Raw genomic sequence first — 23,521 nt, 5'->3', positions numbered from 1 at the left:
TTTTTGACACCATTGGATTAAAATCCCAGCTACTTGTGGTTTGACAGGGTTTCGATGTATGTTTTTACATCTTTATAATAATTATAGTTATTATAGTAGCTGGGATTTTTAATATATTAAAATTCAATCAATTTTTTTTAATAATAACCAGTAAATAAGAGAATTAAAAAAAAATGATTTTTGAGAGGAATACACCTCCAATAAAAACTAAGTTTCAATTGTTGACGTTTTACAAATGTAATATTTTTAATTGTTATTTGTTTTTGTTTTCAGAGCTTCAATAACTAGTACACTAATCAGAACAGGTATGATTGTTGAACTTTTGGATAAAAAAAATAAATTTCATCAACTAAATTCGGTATGGGTGTTTCGCGAAAAATACTCTAAGCTTTCAAATAATTTCATTTTTTATCGAGCCAAAATTGCTCAAAGGCAAAGTGCGTTTTTGCTATCAAAGTTTCAGACTACCTGAAAAATGATATGATGCTGAAATAATTATTGTCGAAGCGTTTCAAAAGTGTAAGAACTCTCGAAATAAGTCGATTAAATTTTGAAAAAAAAATATCGAGTTTACTATTATTTGAAAAAATGTGAAAAATTTCATTTTTGCTTTTTCATATTTAATTAAAAACAGCGAAAGTATATCTAGAACAATCAATGAAAATATTTAATAACATTCTTAATAGAGGATTTTAAAACATGCCAAATTATTCGAGTCATTTCAGTCTTGACAAAAAATGTCACAACGTCCTTGACCTAAAACCACATAATAATTTTTTTTCAGATAAATTATATATTACTAGATCTTAAAATGAAAATGAGTTTTGTTACTCTTTCTATTAAATTAATATTTAACGATGATTAATTTTTTTATAAAGATTTAAGACTAAATAATAGGCATATTCATAAAGAATGCAGTAAGTTTTAATTTATTAATTTTTAACTGTAAAAAATTCAACATCTATATAATTCTATCTAAGCTTCATAGAGCTGCTTGATCAGCATCCTACGCTTCAAGGCATTATATCTTTGATGAAGGCTTTTCAAAATCCTTGAACTTCCTGAAGATGATTCTTGAGTCATTGGGGATAATACATAATTGTACGTGAAAATTTAATGATTTTTATGGATAATAAAATCATTTTATCATTTTTATTTGCAATAATACTGCATAATAATGTGCAGTATGTCTTGAAATGTTGAAAGATGAATAAAAACTATTGTTGATTTAGGGTTTATCCACAAAAACACAAAACATAAAAGGTTATACATGGTTGTGATTGTTTTTGTTGACAATGATTATGAATATTAAAAATTATCCAATACAAATATTATAAGTAATATTAAATCGATGACCAGAAACTTGAAAATTATTCTTCAACATGTTCCAATTTTTGAGACGCATCAAAACTTATTTTGAATAATCTTATATCACAGAAACTTTCCGAAACTTTCTGGGAACACTCTGAATTGATAAAAAGTTTTGGAAATAATGTCTCGAAAATATATAAATGATTTTTGTGGATATTTAATACTAATAAAAAAAAGGTATTTTTAAAAAAAAGTAAATATAAAAATATTTGCTAGAAAGTGAATAGAAAAACGTTACCAGCTGATTCATAAAGAATAGAAATAAAAGCAACTCGATATGAGAATAATATTGCTAATCAGTTAATAAATGAAAATGAAACTCGACAGATATAACTGTCTCGATGCATAGATTTATAAAATGAAAAATACTTTTATGATGAATTATACAGGGAAGAAAAATTCTATCCTGCATAAAATTCGAATTTTTTTTTATTTTTATTTGCTCATAAAAACCATCAACAGTATCGTTGTAATATTATACTTATACATTTTTTTATATATAAAAAATGGTTGTTGAAGTTGATTATTTATAAATTTTATTCAAAAATATATATTTTCTCTACTTTTATATAACAAAAATATACTCTTATTTTTTATATTATTTTCTCTTGAATGAAAAAATAATAATTATAAAATTCATTGCAAACTGAATAATTCTTGTATATACTTTTCAAGGGAATATCAAAGTTAAAAGAAAATAAATGTAAAAATGATAAGTAGTAAGATTTTTCTTTGTCATTTAAATAAAATTGTGATGGTTTTTCTTAAAAAAATCTTTATCTGCTAGTACAATTACAGAAGTAACTTTCTTGTCTTTAAAATATAATTGCTAATTTCCTGCAAGATTCACATTTATTGATAAAATGATAATTATTGAATTTTCTTTCTTGCCAATAAAAGATAAAAAATATTATTTTCAAGAACATTATATAATATTTTATATAGTTTGTAACAGATTTGATAATTTGACCAAATCAGGAAAAAGTTCATCAAAATCTACTGTGATAAAAAAAATTTACAAAGATTTAGTGATTCAGGAGTCTTTTTACATATTTTTAAGGATAAGATATGCTTATATCGCAAGTGTCTCATGGTCAAATTTACCTTCTCATTTTTTTGTTCCTGAAATATCGAACTGAAAATCTAACTTTATAATTTATCAGTACATTGTTACTATAATAAGTCACTGAAAGATTAGAATCATCAAATATTATCATAGATAATTAATTACCACTAAATATAACTGTACTTATCAACAATCAGCTCAGTGTTGTAAGAAAAAAAAATTAATACTATTTAACGAAAAGTTAAAAGTATTTTTAAATAAGTACATTCATAACTGAGTCATTTAGTTATAAATAATAACATCAGTATTATAATCAGTATAATTCAAGTTGAATATCTTTATACAGTTGTAAAGGTCTTTTATTCAAGTTTTAAATAAAAGCTTTGAATGAAAAAAATATTTACTGATTCTTATTCACTATAAAAATAAAAATGAGTTCAAACTAAAAAATTAAATTATTTATTCAAGCGTTTATCATCTTGATCAGAATTATCAGAATGTATACAATTTGCACATGATAACAGACTTTTAACTGCAATCATTAATCTCCTATTCTCTATCAACTGTTAATGATTATAATTCTTACTAATATTATATTAATTATCTGAATTCATAAAACCCTATTTAGGAAAATGAATTATTCAACAGCAATAATCGGCAATCCAACTACTCTGAATGTGTAGTTCAATACAATAAATTATTCTATTTATTTCCATTTCTCATTCACTTTGTTTGATTACTCTGAGTGAAAATAAAAATTATATTTAATGTTTAATTAACTTTTGAACCCCAATGATTTCACCTGCTATTCGCTAAACTTAATTTTTTTTTGACCACCTATTGGATTGAAGTCCATGTAAATTATATATGCTACATCAGTTACAAATTAAATTCTCAACTAATAGATAGTAATCAAATGAAATTAAAGGTAATTCTATTGAAACAGTAATTATTTTTATTATACTTACTAAAAAATTAGATGATAAATTTTCTCATTGATTAATTGTTTTAATGTAATAGAATTGAATAGCAATTAACAAAAGATTTATCGTTTAGATATTGAGAAACGGATTTTTCTGCTGTTTAAAATTTTAATTTAACTGAAAGAAACAACAGATAAAGTTTCCATTGATTTTTTGCTCATTATTTTTTCCATAAAATAAGCATTAATTGAGGACAATCAAATTAACAACCGTAACTTTAACTGAAGTAGAAAAAAGCTTAGCATCTATAATGATTTCTGTTGGTCATGGAACCATATTTTTCAATTGAATTAAAATAACCCAAGTCAAAATATAACACTTATTTTCATCCTATTTTTATCCTAAGACTATCTTTTTTTAAGGTTTAACTTAAGATGAACAAATCCTAATTAAAATTGGACTACGCAACAAATCAGCGTTTTCGTAGGACGAAAATTCTTCAATTTCATCCTAAACTCATAGTAATTTTATCCTATCTTTATCCCAATTCTATTTTTCTTTTACCTTTGCCTCATTCTGGTTTTATTTCATACTTTACCTGGTTTCAATTTGATTTTATTTCAAACTCGAGTAATTTTATTTTGATAAAAACATTATTTTTTATGATTTTTAATATTATTTTAACTCTCATCCGACTCTCCATTAGCATTATTATTATAAGCATTAACATCATATGTATAATTAAAAAAGTCTGATTGTAATGAAAATTATTATAATACCAATCATGTTTATATTTGAAAGAACGGTTCCATTTCATTAATTATTAGGTTTTTTAACGAATTATTTATAGCAATATAATTATTAATAAATACAATTTTTGGAAAATTAATCCATTACATAAATCGTGACCTTATTCCTACTATTTTCGTAAGTACTACTAGATATGAGCAAATCAATTTATGAGGTTGAAATCAGGCTATTCTGTTCATATCCTAATTTTTATTAACTTAAAAAATAAAACAAAATAACATTAGGATAACAAGTTTGAATCGAAAATAGAATGAAAAGTATAAATTTAGGTGTTATGTTTTGACTCGAAAATATTTTTGGGCTTAGATTAGGCGTGTTTTAGGCCTGCAAAATAGTTTTAGGCCTGATTTGGGCGCGTTGTGGGCCTGGAAAAGAATTGTGGACTTGAATTGGGCGCGTTGAGAGCCTGAAAAATCATTTGGGCTTGAATTGGGTCTCCTTTAGGCGCGCCCAAAAACTGATCATTTTTACTCGGGTTAATATTCAATTATTTTTAAAAAAAAAGAGTTTATTTATTTTTTATAAAACAAATTATGTTGTGTATATTAATATATATTTCAAAAATTTCCAGACGATTAAAAGTACAAGATTCCAATAAAATTATTTTTAATAAAATGTCATAAATATTATGATCGTTTCTTGTAAATCGAGCAAAATTTGTTCTCTAAATAAATTAGGCTTAATGACAAACAAGAAAAAGTCCGGAATTCAAATAATCCAAGTTATTTAGATTAAATAATTCTTTTTCTTTACATCAGAAGTTACAAGTGTTTCATCTTTTCTATTTTTTATCTCAGTTTCATCTATAAAAAACTCATCAAGAAGCAATTCTTTTCGTCTGATTCATCACTTAATAAATTCATCAGAAATTATTTTCCTATTTTATCCCTTGATTCAGCAACACTACAATATAGAAGCATGTTATAACGTTAACTGGATTTAAAAATTTTATTTCCAATTTGCAATACCATTAATTTCAAGTAACCGTCATTAATTTTTGTCTCAAACAGTATCAAGCATTCAATTGAATGTACAAGAACATCAGTTAGAGAAAAAGCTCATACAGTTCAAGAGGGCCATGTGCGCATTGCAAAGCCACCGAAGATATTCTACGAATGAAAAAAGAAATGGGCATCCGCTTTCCGAGATAATAGAGGATTCTGTAGTATTTACCTCGTATGCAATGCAGAGGCTATGAGAAAAGTCAAACATTGATAGAAAGTAGATACCACTGCAACTTCTGGTGAATGTATATGATGCAATTTTTTGCTCACTTGGAGATATAACGGTCATAATATACCACAAATAGAAGTTGATAAAGATAAATATGAAAACTTTTAAGTGGAATTATTTCTTGTAGGCACAATAAATATCTATATAGGTAGTTTGCACATATATGAACGCTCTGTAACATATGATGATTGACTCATTAATCTATATGTGAGATTAGAATTCATATGTGTTGAGCCATCCGCAGCTATTTATCTTACTAGTGCAGCTGTAAAATGACCATAAATTTCATTGATTATTTTGATAATAAATGTAATGTATGAGGTCCTAATCAAAAGTGTCTATAAAAATAAATAGTGGTAGAAAGTGCTTTGATCATAGATTTGATAGCGGCTTCTACAAGATAACAAGAACAAAAGAGTTAACTTTTGATTTTGAAAAAAAGACGATGAGTTAGTGGTTTCCATGCGGTCTTAAATATTCTTCACGACAGGGATAGTTAAAAATAGAGAGCGAATATAGGGTCGCACGAGCATATACTGAATTTCTCTTGGTGTCGTGCCTACTTTAAGGTCCATTTACATAAATCAATTTTGTATTCTCAGTGCTTATATTTATAAACTTGAGAATTGATTCAAAAAAAGAGATAAAAGGATAGGTAGTTTAAGTAGCAATTAACAGATTGTGCCAATATGTTCTTCGTTACTAAAAGTGGTCCCATATGCTTGGACACTGTGATTGATAAAGGTTTGTTAAACACTCGGATATACGCACATTATTCTTTTTGCTCATTCTACGAATTTTAAATGGTCCGTATACTTTCTACTTAGTTTACAGACTTTTTTTTACCAACCCCCATTATTTAGACTTTAAAGAAAGGTTTTTCAACGGTCGATAAATAAAGGCTAGTGCCAACAGGATGCAACAATTTTCAAAGACACGACAACCCACTTATGAATAAATTTCATCATACTTTAGTTTCCATTATTGTCGTATTTCTTTTCTTAATCCACTTGATATTTTTTTGATGAAAAATTTGCAGATTATAGATAACACAGATTGGCAAGGTTTTTAAATTTGCATAAAAAAGATTACTTCTACAGATTTCCGGATTTTTAAATCAAAAAATATCAGATTTCTTCTATCAAGCTTAGTATTTTTTTTTCGATGAATATTGTGAGTTAACATGAAAACTTGTTCTGGATTGATTTTGTGGGAATGAATGGTCCTATAATTATAATATAACTAATTTTTATTTGAAAACCCAAAATTAGCAAGAGTTAATTTTTCTAATCGTTGATTGATCAACCACATGATGTTGGTGATGTTCTATTGATGATGTTGGTCTACTGAAGCGAAGTTCAAAGACCTTACTTCAGAAAATTTAATTAAATTATTTATGTTACTTACTCTTTATCATAAGTTGAATTGATTAGAAAAATATAAGAATAAAATCACCCTACTTCTGCAGGAATAGCACTGATATTATTTCCTGCTGATTGTAAAACTTAATCATCATATTTATCATTATAAAAATAATTATTTCAAATTCGATTAAACTTTTTTATTAACTTACTCAAGATATTTATTTTAAAGTTGATGTTACGAGTAAAAAAACATTTTTAACTGGATTTTTAAGTGGATGTTTCATGCTGTTGTAATGCTATATTTCCCAACCCAAGTATGCTAATGGAATCAAAGGTGATGTAGTTCATCAAAGTATCAATTACACTTACTGATCCAGAGTTCATTATCCATTTTACCAGAACTATTTTTTGAATTATCTAAACTAAGTGGCACCATTGACTATTTTTATGTGGATTTTTCATTATTCCAATATTTGCATTGTTGATCTCATGAGAGCTAGAGATGTGACACTTGGGATTGATCTCCCAGCAGAGGAGGATTCTTTTTAATTTTATAGTTTTTTGTTGAAACTAATAATGGTGTGTGTGCTGGATTAATGCAGTAAATTATTATTATTGTTGTTATTAAAACTTGTCTCGTTTAGAGCTCTAGAGCTTTTTATTTTCTGATTTCTTTTTTCTTCTGAAGGTATATCTATACCCTTTAAACTCTATTCTGATATCCAATGTGATAAATATCACATGATAAAACATTCCCATTGGATTGAGAGATCTGTGGATTCTGAACAATCAATATTTTAACCTAACTTCGTATATTTATGTTCATTTCATTTCATTAATTGATAAGAATTTGTCATTTTTTTCTTATGATAATTCTAAATATTTTTTAATTTCATTTCTAAAATTGGTTTAATCAAATGTGTATATAAATGTAATATTTTTAGTAACCAAAGTAGTCTTAAAGATTTTTTGTAATGAAGTTCAGTAAGACGAATTAATTATGATAGTATAGTATAATTCCATTAAAATTATTATGATGAAAATATTCAACTCTATTCAAAGTATAACAAAAACAAATTAGAAGCAATAACTCTGATTCCTTATTACTTCTCAGTATACTGAGAAGTAAGAATATATATATATTTTCAAAATAATGTGGAATATTCATTAATGTTAATGACTGAACTATGATTTGAATAAAATTTATTAGTACAGTTTCGATAGCATTTTCAACAAGATAATATGAATAGAAGATAGTTAACTGTAGTCAACTTTAGATTGATAAATACTTAATTGTAGTATTTTACTGAATATTAATGAGTTAGAGAAATTAAATTAACTTTAATAAACATTCATTTTAGTTTGATATAATGTATAATTTGTATCAACTATTACCATTAGTGCAAGTAATTTCGATGTAATATGAAATAAATATTTGAATATCGTGAAAGGATTATAATAGAATTGAACAAAAAATAAGCATAGATTACACATTGGATCAAAGTTAAGACAAAGACTAGCGATTAACTGAAAACCATGACGCTTGACCTAGCAAAGTTTATTGATAGGATAATTAATTTTATAGAGTAATTTTGATCACGAATGAACGTGGGTGTTTTTTTGAAGTTTCTCATAAAGCTTTATTTTCAGTTAAGCTTTTGGTGGTTACTTTGATATTATTCAATTTGCTAAACCCTGATATGTAACTATGGATAAAAAAATTCTTTATGAAGTTTCAATTAAGCTTAAAATTTTATTCATGAATTCACCCATTTTGTAAATACATGAGCTATTTCATGAGTTATTTTATTTTAAAAAGTAGTACAAATAGTTATATAAATACAAATATTGTTAAAAAGTAACAAAAATGATTTTCTTTGAAATTCGAGGTCTTTGCATGCAATACAATCGAGTCAATGTTATGTAAAGTCCAGCAGAATTTTTTTTTTTTTTTCATTCTCCTGGAATTTGCAAGAACGTTGAGAAAAGATCCTTTTTCGCAGAGGTCACTTGGGTTTTTTTTAAGCTCTTTAATGCATACCATAGATATTTTCCTTTACTTGGAGAATCATTCTAGATGTTTTTTCAGAAAATCTCAGTATGTGTAACTATGTAGATACATATGTATGAGTTTACATATTTCTGCTAAAGCAAATTTGGATAGTAGGATGATATTTTGAGTGTCATGTAATAAAATGAGCAAATTATTTTTAATTACATTTACATTAATCCTATCATTTTTATATATAACAAAAATCTCAGCAAACCGTTTTATGGTTGTTTTTTTTTCAAAAATTACTTAAAAATTCAATTTAAAGTGTGCAATAAAAAAGAAGTTATTGAAAAAAGTCAATTAAAGGAAATAAAAATTAATTATCTATCCATAGAGGCTTATGAAATTAGATAAATGTTCATTAAAAATGAATCAATTGATTAATTTTCACTTCGGTAAAGATATAAAATGAAATCCTATAGAAGCTGATCAAACCTCCCAGCTGAATCTATTTAAAACTCTGTCACTTTTTTCTTATCTATAGATCTATTGATAAAAATTGTTTGAAAAAACTACTGCGAAATTAAACAGATTTTGATTTGTCATAAATTATTTATACAAATCTATGCATACATAATGTTTCAATCCGACATACAAGACCAAAATTCGCTCTCAAACGTTTCTTAGCTTGAAACATAACGTCTAACATGAAACGTGTCTTGATATTTTATGCTTTATAGTGAATAATAAAAAACCTTTTAATGGATAACATTCTACACTTCATTATTCAAAAAAAAAAATTTTTAATCTCAAATGCATTTTTAATCATAACAAAATCATCTTAGTAACGAATTAAATTGATAATTCGAGTCATATAAAAAGAATAATATTTTCAATATCATAAAATAATGGAAATTAATAAATATATATATATATATTTATATTGTAGAAATAAATAAGAGAGTATTGTAAAAGCTTTCATATAATACTTGTCAATGTTAATTATCTTCCAAATAATATGTTATAAGGCAATGGCAGAAGAAAATGAAAAGTCATTGTGAATAAGGTAAAAGCGAAAAGCAGACAAAATTTCTCCTTTCTATACAAATATCTGCTATTTGTCTTGAATTACTCTGACACTCGGAGAAATGTTTTCCCTCTGCACGATTATATACACTTCCGACTGCAGGTCTTTGTTCTGATAATTGCTTGCTTGATGAACAACGAACGTCCACCTATGTCGTATAATTACCTGTATTATGCAAATATATATGTACACTTTCTAACCATGTACGAATCTTTACAATTGGACGACGATTTTTAAAAGAATAAAACGAGTCTGATACAATATGATCCGTGCTAGCTCGCAACTTACATTCAAGCATCTCATGTAGATACCATTTTGGAATTGAAATATTGAATAAATCATTAACTTATTGTTATCTACCCATAAAGTGCAGACTGTTCGAGTTAGCCTACTTTTTCAGAATACTTTGCTTGTCTTTCCTCTTTCGCATGCATCAATGCGTGCTGTTTCGAATAAAAAAGAATAAAAGAAAATAAAGATCGGAAAGAAAAAAAATAACGAAACTATTAGTACCATTGGCACGTTTGCCTACGTGTCTCGCTTAAACGTCCGGTGCCCATTTTGATTGGAACACTAAACCGAACTTTTTTATTCGCTCTCAACACCTTTATATACTGATTAAACTAAAGACAAAGTGACAAAGAGAAACGATAATTGTGAAAGGCAGAAAGTTACCATGTACATACATTTTTTTCTCTGAAGCATCATTTTTCATTGAAGTAGTTTTGATGTTTAAATAATTCATTTGAAGTGGAAAAATTGCTGGAGTGATATACGTATGATTTCGTGGTTGTACACATAATTAGGATAAAGTTACTAAATTCGTATCTAGCTTAAATCATAAGTTTGTGTTGATTGCTTTTAAACTAGGACAGAAAATACTCAAGTCATATAAGAAGTTTTTGGGATTTATTCTCAGCACCTTAGAACAGTTGTAGATAGTTGATCACAATCTACTTGAGTAAATTAAGCAGTCATCCAGAAAATTGAATGATGGTGGTAATGATTGACTTTTGTTTACTTCTTTCAGTGTTTATTTTCTAATACTCAGAAAGAAATAAGATATCAATAATATGCTAGCAAAATCAAAAGAAAATAGTTTTATTAATGTTTTTAAATATTTACACAGTTTTTTTTTGAAATAATAATCAAAATATCCTTGATTTTCTCTATAATCATACTTGGGTTTTCGTGCTTTTGGTAATCTTAAGCCTTTAAAATACATAACTCAAAAGCAATGGAGCTAATTTTAATAAAAACTTTATCAGGATGAACCAACTTTACCTCAAAATTTGAGAGTTTTATTTCTCTCAAGAACATTTCATTTAAATAAGCTATTGATTACATCAATTTTCTTCAACTTCATGATAAGAATAAAGTGAAATAAAAAGCACCTGCTATTTTTTTTTTTTACTCTGGACGTTTTTTTCAGAAAATTCTCAGCTCATTCTTACTGATTGAGCTCAAAAGCCAGTATTTTCAGCTTTAAAACTGCTCTTTTAGAAACGTCTGATAATTCTTATTCACCAAGTTATCCTGGTTTGAAATGAAAACCGTCTTTTCAGCTTTAAGACTTCCTTAGATCAGTTCTTTGGAATCAAATACAGGAAATTATTAACATTGGATTTCTAAACTAACAATGTCTACCTTAATTTCCTAATTATTTTTATACCACTAGAAAATAAAACACACTAGACTTATCTCAAAAATAAAACCACAATTGTATTATAAAATTTTCAATAAAATGAAGTTGATTTTATCTATAAATCATCTAGAATGTTTTTTAAAATGCTCCAAGATAAAAATTTTTCTGGCAAATATCCATGAAGTATGGTTTAGTGCAATATTTCAGCATCAAAATCGTTCTTTAATTTTACAAAAATTAATATCAGTTATTTTTAGAAGGAATTTAATGCTCCGAATGTTATCTAATGATTTGTCTAACCACATAAGACCATTGACTTAGATAATTGATTGAAAGAATGTTGAGGGTATTTTCTTTAGATGTTGGATGCTTACAAACCGAATTGAGGTTGCAACTTACATGGAATTAGAGAAGCTCGTTTATCTTTGCTTAGTTCAGGATATGGTAAATCCAAAGCATTAATTACAAATTTTTCTGTAGGCCAACTTTTTTAATTATAAGAGCTTTTAAGCCTTTCACTGTTTTTGTTTAACCGGAAAGAAAACTTGAAGTTTTGATGAAATCTTAAATAATTATATACAGAAAAATATAATATATTTTAATATACTTTTGTAATAAAATACATTTAAAAAATATATTTTTTCAATTTGAGTTAAATGAATTCCGATTTATAGAGAAATACTTAAATATTGATAAAAGAAATGAGCTTACATTTCTTCGTGTACGTGAAACGCACATAAGTGTGTGTTTATGTTCAAAAAAAAAATATACATGTAAATACATATAAATGCATTGAATAAAGTCTTTAAAAGATTTCAATCAACTTCAATAAAAATTCAATTTCGGGGGTTTTTATGGGATAAAAAATTAAATTTTTGGAAATTTTAATTTGAATTACTTGGGAAATGAAAGCTTTATTGCAATTGTTATTACGTTATATAGAAAGAAGATTTTATTTTTCAATAAATAAAGTAATTTAATTGATAACCAAACGTCTAAGATCAGTTTATATGTTTATTTTATATTTTTATATCAACAACCAACAACAGAGAAACAATGTATGAAAAAAAAAATAAGTTTAATCCTTCTTAGAGATGTAACAGGGTAAGTTAAGTCTATAAAAAATAAACTTATAGTCTGAAATTCAATAACGTGATCCTTCATCCTTTTCAAAAAGTAGTGTAAAAAAATAATCAAGTATATTAAAACGTAGATTATTATAACAACAAAAACATGAGAATCATTTGAACAAAAAACTCATTTTGCATTACATCTTAAATTTATTTCGACGTTTAATCAACTCAGTTAATCAACTTAACTTCATGTTGCTTCAGTATTATTCTTTATTATTAAGATAATTAGAAGTACAAATTTAAACTTGAGTATCATATTTAGTAACTTTATCTTACATAGTAATTTCCTCAGAAGATTTAAATAATATTTGATAATTGTAATCAGATATACAATAATGGAATTAGTTTTAAAGTAAACTAGCAGATTCGAAAGGATGCAGATAGATTTATATTTCTTTTTAACTCCTTACGCTAAAGGAGTTTATCTAAGATCAAATTATTTTTAACATATTTTTATATTAGATTTTACTTTAGCTGAACGAATTTATCACAACAACCTGAAAAATAATATTTTAGATCTCATGATAGTTGAAAGGTTTTATCATAAATAATATTAGCTACAGATGAATTGAATTCAACTTGAAATACGATATTTTTTTAAGAATATCTAACTACTAAAGGTCTAGATTCAATCGGATCTAATTGGAGTAAATTTGTTACCACTAAACGTTGCATACCATCAAACTATTATCTTTATAGATTTAACTAATCTTCATAAATTTTAATATTAGATTTTGCTCAAGTTAACTAGATCAAATTTCACATTGAACGTGATTAAGCAAAATCTGGTTATATTTTCTTGAAATGAGATTTATAATTAGTGTATAATTAGTGATACGTGAGCAAGGTGATTAAGTTCACAGGCAAATGAAAAGATTGAAGAGTACGATTGAAGATTTAAAAATTATGAAGATTAAAATAGAAGTGAATTGAAATAAAATTGTCTATACACGGTAGATCTTCATTTTTAAATATGCGTTGTTTTTACACAGCTAAGTTTGTTAAAAATAACGTCACCCATTTGATTAGCATTATAGTCATTTCCTACGCGTTTCTAAGTGTGGTAGAAATGACTACAAAAACAAGTGTTTGAAAATCAAAATCTACAATGTGCGAATATTTAAAATTTTAATAAAAGCAAAAGACTAATTTTGATTTGGTCAATACAACTTGCGTTTTAAAGTATTAGAAAATTATTTGACAATTATTTTTTCTCTAATCTTGATCAAATATGTTTTTCAGATTCCCTCAATTTTAGTCAAAATCAAATAAAATGCTTTAGTTATACTCAGAAAATTCAACAATATTCAGAACCGAAAGTTCTAGGTTTGATCCCTTGAGGGTTAGAGGGTTCAAAACTTGTTTAATTACGTTATTTCTTGATGCAATATTCCTAACTTAGTTTCTATTCAGTATGTTTAATATTTTCAAATTTTAATGTTTAGCTTAATTACACATAGCTCATAAAAATTCTACCAATTTGCGAAAAATTTCTGTCATGGGTGTCCAAACATTTCTATCGTAGTCCATAGTATTTCTTGATCCTCTTCGAAATGGTTAAATTTAGATGCCCTATTTTATTTTATTGTTTTCGAGTAGAATAAACCGAACCTTGTTAGAGTAAAACCATATTCTTGTTCTAGTAATTTGAAGTATTAAAGTGAAAAATAAAATAAAACAAAATTTTTAAATTGATAAAATTACGAATGTTAAAACTCTGCCATTGCTAAAGAATTAAATTGTCTTTCAGTTGTTATATCAAAATTTTTCTTTAAACATTTTTATAAAACACTTAATGAACGAGTATTTTTTTGGTCACAAATTAGTTATACAGACAAATCATGTAAAAAATAGCTCTTTTTTCTGAAATATGTTATTTATAACAACATATGATCTCATTTTAGCTTCCGGTCTTTTTATTTATTATTGGCTGCCTAAGGCAGGAAGTTCAAGCTCTGGCCTCTTAGGATCAGACGACTAAGCTCTTGTATTTCTATATATATTATTCTTCATCTGAGTAACTTCTAAAACAATAACAAACTTCTTAAAGAAAGAGTGATCAAAAATGACGAAATGAACTCCAATGACTGAATTAGTTGAGACCGTGTGCTATTTTAGTTTATTGAAATATGTTAAGAAAACTTTGTAAGCTAGATAATAAAACCACTAATTCTCCATAGCACTACTGTTATCACTAAAACCCACGGCTTTGCTATGTTAATTCATATTACATTTTAGCTATATACTCAGTATCATAACTATCAAGTCTAACTCTGGAGTACCTCCATTAAGCGATTATTCTGTCATGAAGTTTTACTCTGTAGATGATCTGGAAATATTGCTAAATACTTTAGGAAATGAATTTAGAATAAGGAATAAACTAAGAACATGGGTAAAATAATACAAGGAACATATTTCCTGTATGTGTGGGAAGCAGGGTGGGCAGTGAAGATTGCTTGGGTATAGTAATTTTATTCATCTACAATGGATTTTCACAAAGAAGGTGTTTATTATGCAGCTTGAGCAGAGTCTTTTTTCAGCATTTACCCTGACAGGATAGACAGGAATGATATAACATAATGATGTAATGACGTCATTACATTTTTCTCAAATTTTTGTAATTACATTTAAGAATAAAACATCATGTTAAATTTATAAATAATTTTTGGATAGTCGTGATGCAATTATAAAATTGTAGGAATGTTTAATAGTAGTTTATGCATCAAAGGACCTAAGTGCGCTAATATTGCCTCTCGCAAATAAATCATTCGAATCGTGCGGCGCATGCGTACGAGCCAAAGACAAGTGCGTATACGTGCAACTTGAGTTGATGATCTTTTATATAAAAGAGGTTATGATAAGAGTAACTCATTCTAGCCTTAAAGAGGAATCTAAGTACCCGATGAACGACACAGTGGAAAAAACTCCTATATAGTTTTTGTAAACAAACAAATTACACAACCTCATAGGATTGTTTAGAGATTTACTTAATTCGTCATTTTTTGTTCTAAAAATCTCAAAAAAAGTTAGTGTTTATCTGAAATTGATCATGATTGAGTACTTAAGTTACTAGAAGTTTAAGTAAATTACTTAGGTCCCGCTTTATTTCACCGGTCGATAATTGGCAACTTAGATCCCGCTCTACAGGCATGATAAGTTATGTTTATCATGCCTGTGTTATATAAATGTCTTACAGTTTAGTGCATCAATATTTATCATATATTGCACTCTTTTCTGTACATAAATCTTTAAGAATATGTCTGCAGTAATTATGATGTAAAATCATGATGTGAAGTTTTTATTATTGTGAAGCATCATTAGATATACATGAAGTTTATAAAAATCATCTATCAGGGTATTAGTATTTGAATAAAAATAACTATGTTTGATCGTAATCACACAGACATTAAGGCTCCAAACCTGATATTATTATTGTAATAATTCTTGAAAATACTCTAGAATAATTTTTAAAAATTTAATCAATAATTTATTGCTAATTAATGCTTTCTTTGCATTAGGAGTACATATAAGTTACATAAATTTCTATGAATAATGCAAATTAATGTATAAATTAACAATATTTTAAATATTGAACTTTACAAAAAGATGAAGATTCTCCCGAAATGTTGGAATTTTTTTTTTTTTTTAAAGTTTCATTTTCATGACAAGCTTCTTCATAAACTAAATTTTTTTTCAAAATGTATATTATTCACCACTGTTGTTTAATTATCAACTTCTTAACACGAGCAAACTATCTAGGATTGTGTTATTTAACAGATGATATTACATTTTTAATATCCACAAAAATGTCGAAACCATTTATTAATGTTAGCACGGTTGGTATTTAGTGCTTACTCTAAGCTAAATAATAATGAGAAAATTCTGCATTAAAAGCTAAAAACACGAAATGTAAAAAGGTTGGTAATTCTACATAATACTGTTTTTGAGTTTCACTCAACATAAAGTAAAAAGATGTAAAAAAAAAAAGTTCTATCGATCATACTTTTAATCAGCTTTATAATCTGTTTAATCTGAGTAAAGTTGGTATCTTTCTAATCATTAACAGTTTACATTTCTCTTTTATTATCCACAAACTATAAAGAAGGTTAGATATTAATTGTTGTTGATCTAGATACAGAATGAAATAAATTGAAAAGAAGTTCTTTTTGATATCTTGAAACAACTGAAATGGACAAGTTGATCTAAGAAATAGCAGGATTAGTTACATTCTTTCCCCTTTAGGTCTTTTCATTTACTCATTTTGTGAGCTAGAAAAATTTGAAAAGATTGAAACTGACATAAAATAAATTGAAAACATTTGAAATAATCTTGTAACTTAAAAAACTCACCCTAATTTTCACAATAAACAATCAGTAAATCATCTAAAATCAAAGCGTTAGAATATATTTTAAATCCTTCTGATTTTCTAAGAAACATCATCTTGGCTCCAATTTTTCTCCTTCTATTTACTTAATAATAATTTCCTTCAGGAAGGTCTGTGTCAAGAGGATAGGAAAAAATATCAGATGAAATCCATTTTCGGTGTGTGGATAAACGAGATCGTTCAATGTCCTTCAACAACTTTTCTGGACATGAGAAGCGAGTGCAACAGACATTTACTGGTTATTAGATTATTTTTGTACAGTTTACACTCAGCAACAACTTCGGAAACAGGAGTCTTGTTGATTCAGCGATCGCGTGTGTCATTTATAGGTATGACAGCAGCAGAAGAGCTTGGAGGATTGCGTTTACGGGCCGGAACGTGGAAACAAGCATATAAAGAGTAAGAGAGAACAAGATGGAGTGAAAGAGAGAAAGAAAGTGGTAAACGCGACAAGCGTAACAACAGCCGTGTCAAGAGGTGAACCAGTTGTGAAGAAAGAAGGAAAGAGATTCAAGAAATGGCTAGCACGTGGTAAAGAGCTACTGGGATGATGGTAATACCACACTGTATTATTTTTAGATATTAAATGCATTGAGAATACAATATAGTATTATCACATAGGATATATGTTTTTTTTAAGTTAGAACGTCTTTTTGTAACTTGGTAAATATCAAATTAGGTTAACTGTGCTGCAATTATACATGCGTGGTCATTAGAGATACTTTGTGCGAGACTATATAAATATTTATGAGAGAAATGCGCAATTGTACGGTGAACTCGAGGAACGGCTGGCAGCAGCGGACTATTCATACAGTTTTGTTTCTTGTTCATTTTATGCAATCTTTAAATATACCCCAACTCTTGTTCTTCTTATGACTTTATTAATTTATTATATTTAAAGTGAAAATATTTTACGGTAATTAATGCTAATTATAATTCATGTTTTGCTGTTTTAGTTTGTTAGAAATATTTGAATCAAATTCTACGTTTTTTTTTTTTTAAAAAAGAGAGCTGAATATTGTAAATAAATTGACTCAAGTGAAAAAAGAGCTTATTGATGATTATAATAAAAAAATTTTTATGTTTGGTTAAAATATTTTGGTGTTTAACGAATATTGTTGCTTACGGAATGCATGGGATGTGAATATTTGAAATTCCATATCGAATGATATTTATTAACAGCAGAAAAATGTATTTTAGTTACTACCGCATTGAATATTTTTTTATTTAAATTTTTAGTTGAAATAAAATTAATAGATGGATATAAAATTCAATTGATTTTTTAAACAATAATACTTTTGTGCAGTTTATTGTTTTTATTTTTAGAATATTAGTGGTTTGTAATGTAAAAGAGTGCACTTTTTTTCACCTACAAGAAGTTCTATGAAATGAATTTTTCAGTTTTTGAAGTTCAATCATAACTCCCATTTTGTTTAAAACTGTTTTTTCAACCATATTAATTACTTTATGAGTCAATACATGCGCATATTAAATCAATAAATTTTTCAACAAGATTTGAATGAATTTTTATATTTTTATAGTACAATATGTACACGGAGAAAAAATTCCAATAAAAATTACCGTGCTCAGCACAACAATCCACGCGCAAATGTCAATTCCCTAAAAAATTAAGACAACCTTCAAAGAAAAATTAGTAATCCTTTTAAAATTTTTATTATAGATTCAATATTTATTAAGAAGAGTAAAAGTAAAAATTCTTATGCAGCACGGTAATATTCGATAAATATTAATTTTTATTCAAACTTTAAACAAAAATTAGTAAGTGACTAGAAAAAAATGAGAATCTGTATATAATTTATTATGATCCGTGTGGTAGGAAAAATTCGGGTGCTCTCCTATAATTTTTTCTATTCTCGAGAGTTTCCGTGCTGGGTCGGGAATCTTCGAATTATCGGTCCAACACAATCTTTCTTTGTATTGTAAGACCGTTCACACAATCAAAAACATAAGCCGTAAAACGTACAATTTAAGACGTACGCGTGCATACTAACATCATAATAAGTTAAAAATTGGTTTGTACGCATGCGTACATCTTACGGCTTTTGTTTTTGATTGTGTGAACACCCTCAGTGCTATAGTTACTTTTTCCATATTGTAAACAAAGATGACATTCATATTTTTCGTTACGATTCAATATTGGCGGCAACACGTTATATCTTAACAATTTATGATAAGCTTAAACGGATTGACGCGGTGGACTCATGGGTAAGCGTCAGCTTGACACACGATGGGTCGCGGGTTCGAGTCCCGGCCGAGACAAAAGTCATTTATATGATTTTTCTCGGGCCACCGTGAGCGGGAGAGGAAGATCTCTTCGGAGAGCCGGGTGGTTGTATCGACGACACAGGTTTTCTGCGTAAGATCCCGATCGTAGGGATAGCAGTATTGTAAAACGTGTGCCGTATTTCATTCCAACGAATTAATTAGTTAAGAAAGTTAATTATCAATGAACCTAATTTATTTATTTATTTGTTTATATAACCAAAAAAATTATCACTAAACTTAAATAAAATTGTTTGTCGGTTACGTAGTTATCACAGCTAACGTTACTAAATTTTCAGGTGCTGTGGAACACTAAATTTTCTGGTGCTGCCAAAGTAATTTTCAAAAAACTGAATGATACATTTTCTTATGTAACTTATAATTTTTGTATGTTGATCATTACTTTTTACTTTTCAGTAAGTTTGAACTCACATTCTTGAGCAGCACGGTAATTTTTGTATGGATTTTTAAATAAAAATTAACGGAATTTTTTCTCCGTGTATATATACAGAAATAAGATTTAATAACATTACTCCAGAGAGTAAAAAATGTTTAATACTGGAATTGAAGTGAAAACCTATTTTTAAATAATTTTACATTCAATTATGTTTTTTGTTGTTTATGAACTCAACTTAAATTGGAAATACCATCGTTCATATTTTCTTTCTTCGTAGTTCAATTTATTTTTCTATTTAGAAATTCATAATTGCCTTATTTTTATTTACATAGTTTATAGAGTAATAAAAAACACAATATTCAATAATCAAGCCACGATGCAGTGATCAGAAGCAGCTTTCTTATAAAATTTTATTGTTTCCTTTTCATATTATTTTTTTTTTTTATTGCAAAGATTATGATTGTTCCTATAAATTTTTCGTAATTAATATTCTAATAAATCGCATTTAAATACCCCTCAAAATGGTAGAAACAAAATTAAATTATTTTCATGTAACCAAGGCAATTATTCTTAGAAAGTAGGACATTTTAAATGTCCTCACAACAAATAAGCTCTTTTGACGTATTATTATACTATCTAATTAACAGACTGGATCAAGTTCTCTTTCTTTTACTCTCTAATTTCACTGGTTATGGTTTAAAGCATTTATGAAAAATAATTTAAATTTGTATTTTGTAACTTTTACATTATAAAATATGTATCAAGAAATTCACCAAAGTAAGTTTAGTCGCATCCTTTAACAAAGTTTTTACTTTTGAATTTTTTCCCTGGAATAAAACATACTACTTTTTATTCTACCTGACCCAGTCAAGATGCATTGTCCTCTGGTAGATGGCACGGGAAAATTCCTCAAAGGAGTTACCGTTTGGTACTTGCGCTGGTGAATTCTCTCATGGAGCGAATCAATCCATTCTATTGCATGGAAACATCTTTTACACTGCTGTAAAAAATTAAACAAGTAGTTTTCTTATTATAAATGTATTATTGCGTTTTAAAATATGAATAGTTTCATTCTGAAATCTCTATATTAAAAAAGGCAATAATCCATTCCAGGATCAAAGTAGTAAATAACTCTGTTTTATAAAACTTACTTTTTTCGACAAAATTGATTCAATTGTTTCAATTGATTGTTCAATTCAAAAAATCTTTTTGTTTTTAATTTAATGTTAATATTTTACATAATTTCATCGACACGTGGAAGTCTTTTTTTATTATCTTCTAGAATTATTTTTGAAGAAATTATCCAACAGTTTTAGTTTTCTTTTTCAGCAACAAATGAAGAATTTGTACCTCTAAGAGGAAATTGTAGGTGAAATATCCTCTATTGTGTTGAGAATGTAATGATGTGAACTTAGATTACAACTATTTGACTACTTACCATTTGTATATAGAAAACAAATAATGATTTTTTTTGGTCTATCTTTATTTTTGCCGAATGAAATTAAGGGAGGAATATGGATACAGTGAAATAGGTTTTGAATGTCTTATGCTTTTGCTATCTACATTGTCTATGTTATATGAAAATAAAATAGAATATCAAAATTGTGATTATCGGAAAAGCTTTATTCTGTTGTTGAAGTATAATTTTTGAATAAAGTCCATGAAACTGCAAGGATCTTTTGTTTAAATAAAAAATAATTTTTAATTTTTAAATTATTAATAATTCTCATTTATCAAAAAGCTAGAATACATCTGAGTAAAATGTTAAAGAACAAAAAATCTGCAAATTCTTCGACTCATATGTGCTCAGTTTCATGATGAATCATGAAAAACTATTCAAGCATCCCTCATATTGCGATAAAAAGAATATCGTTAGAAACCTTCAAATGATTGATAAAAACTAATGGCATATTCGTAATCACTTTCTTGGAATTTGTCCAAAATATAACTCGAATATAAAAAGACGATATATACTTTGGTTGAGTAATATTTAATGCAAGCATAGCTAATTTATTAAGCAGTACTTTATCAACTGAGCATCAATGCTACTAATTTAGCAGACAATGGTATGTTTGAGACAAATATATTTGAAAAACACTCATTCTTCAAGTTTCAGGGTTTCTTATAGATCAATGATTTACATTTCGTTTCATACTAAGAAAAATCATGGTACAAAAACTTTTTCTATGGATGTTTCCATCATTTATCAATTTATTTACTATTACAGAAAATTTTGTTCGATTTTCATCAATCTACCACTCGAGGTGCTTTAACTAAAAATATTTAAAAAAATGTTATAATGGTTACAAGTATATTTTCGTTACTATTTATTAAAATTGTCTCAAGGTGAATTACACTGAAAAAAATCATATTTAATTGAAGTAAGATTTACTAATAGTTAATATATAATTTTAACTATAAATATAACATGTTAATTATAAATAAATCCTTTTCTGAATGTTGGTAATTGAATAGTCACTATAATTCTAGTGTTACTTTTTTATTGAAATGTCTGTTTCGATCTTTAATTCGATATATTGAAAATATGCATATTTCAATTTTAGTACTAGCAATGAATAAAAGTCAAGTAGTTTCTGATTTATTCCAATTAATAAAATAATTGACTTTATTATGAAGAATAATATTTTAATTGTGTTATTTTCGTGACAAAATTCAAATGGTTATATACACTGAAAAAAAGGTTTATTTATAGTTAAAATGTTATGTTTATAGTTAAAATTCTATCTTAACTATGAGTAAATCTTACTTCAATTAAAAATGATTTTTTTCAGTTTTAATGTCACAGTATTGAGCGATACGACCATGCTTAACTTTATATTCCGATCCTTTAATACATGTGCCATGAAAAAAACATTGTAAAGTTGGAGAAAAGATAAAAAATATACTTCTTTCAAGAATGTAAAGTTTAAAAAATTTAAAAAAAAGGTTAGTGTAGGTCATGAGCTTAATAAGTGGTGACTGATCCGTATGATAAATTTTCTTGTAGAGTATACAAGCCAATCGATAGACACTAATGAGAAGATTGACAAGTGGTTAATATTAGCAATAAATTAATCCATGAATAAACTAACCCACTTCTAGCTTTTCCATTACACACATCTTAGTAAAGAAAAAAAAAAGATAAATCTCTCCATATAAAATACTTCTTATTTTTTTTTCTCAGACTAGTGAGTTAGGTCATTGATCTACTTACTCCATTCCAGCTTAAAAGCTCCCTTAGGTAAATGATGGTGTCATTCTACACGATTAGCGATCATCTAACAATAAAGATAAATAATAAAACTTTCTTCAACCTTAAAATACATTTCATGTGTATATGAATGTTTATATTTACCTATGAAATCAAAGGTGACAGGTCTCAATATTTACCGAGTGTTCATAATTTGAGCTCATTCGTTGCATCTGGCAGTGATGTAAATTCACAAAACGCCACTGGAAATCTTGTTTCACGATACAATTGCCTGTAAGACGTTCCAATACGTTGAGTGTAAATAACAGAGGAGAAACTATTTCCATGGTGGCATGTTTCAGCGAGATGTGTGCCAAAAATACATGAATGTTTGCGACTGGCATCTGTTTGTTGCTATACGAACAAGACGATCAGATCGCTCTTGTACTATAGTCTGAGTTATTTTTAACTTCCATATTCCCTACCGTTATATCGATGATATACGGTATTTCCTTTGTCTTTCCAAACTATTTCTTTCTTGAAAGAAATTTTTAATATTCTTAAGAAGGAGACGTAGTATTATTATATTACTCGGTGAATTTCAAAGCATTAAATTTTGCTAGAAATGTATTACTTTTACGA

General features: G+C 27.1%; 1 long non-coding RNA gene across 1 annotated transcript; it reads right to left on the bottom strand.

Annotated features, from left to right (window-relative positions):
• Positions 1-20,210: 20,210 nt before the first annotated feature.
• LOC118066835 (uncharacterized) lies at positions 20,211-23,256 on the bottom strand. Its single transcript, XR_004690299.1, has 3 exons — positions 23,045-23,256; positions 22,904-22,967; positions 20,211-20,689 (listed from the first exon to the last, which is right to left on the bottom strand). It is a non-coding gene; the product is annotated as an uncharacterized lncRNA (long non-coding RNA).
• Between the last annotated feature and the right edge of the window lie 265 nt (positions 23,257-23,521).

The sequence above is a fragment of the Chelonus insularis genome, unplaced genomic scaffold (genome assembly GCF_013357705.1).
Source record: "Chelonus insularis isolate UGA/USDA-ARS -01 unplaced genomic scaffold, ASM1335770v1 contig_356_pilon, whole genome shotgun sequence".
NCBI lineage: Eukaryota > Metazoa > Arthropoda > Insecta > Hymenoptera > Braconidae > Chelonus > Chelonus insularis.
Note: the sequence above shows the minus strand (reverse complement) of the source record. Positions and strands in the feature narration are given on the sequence as shown.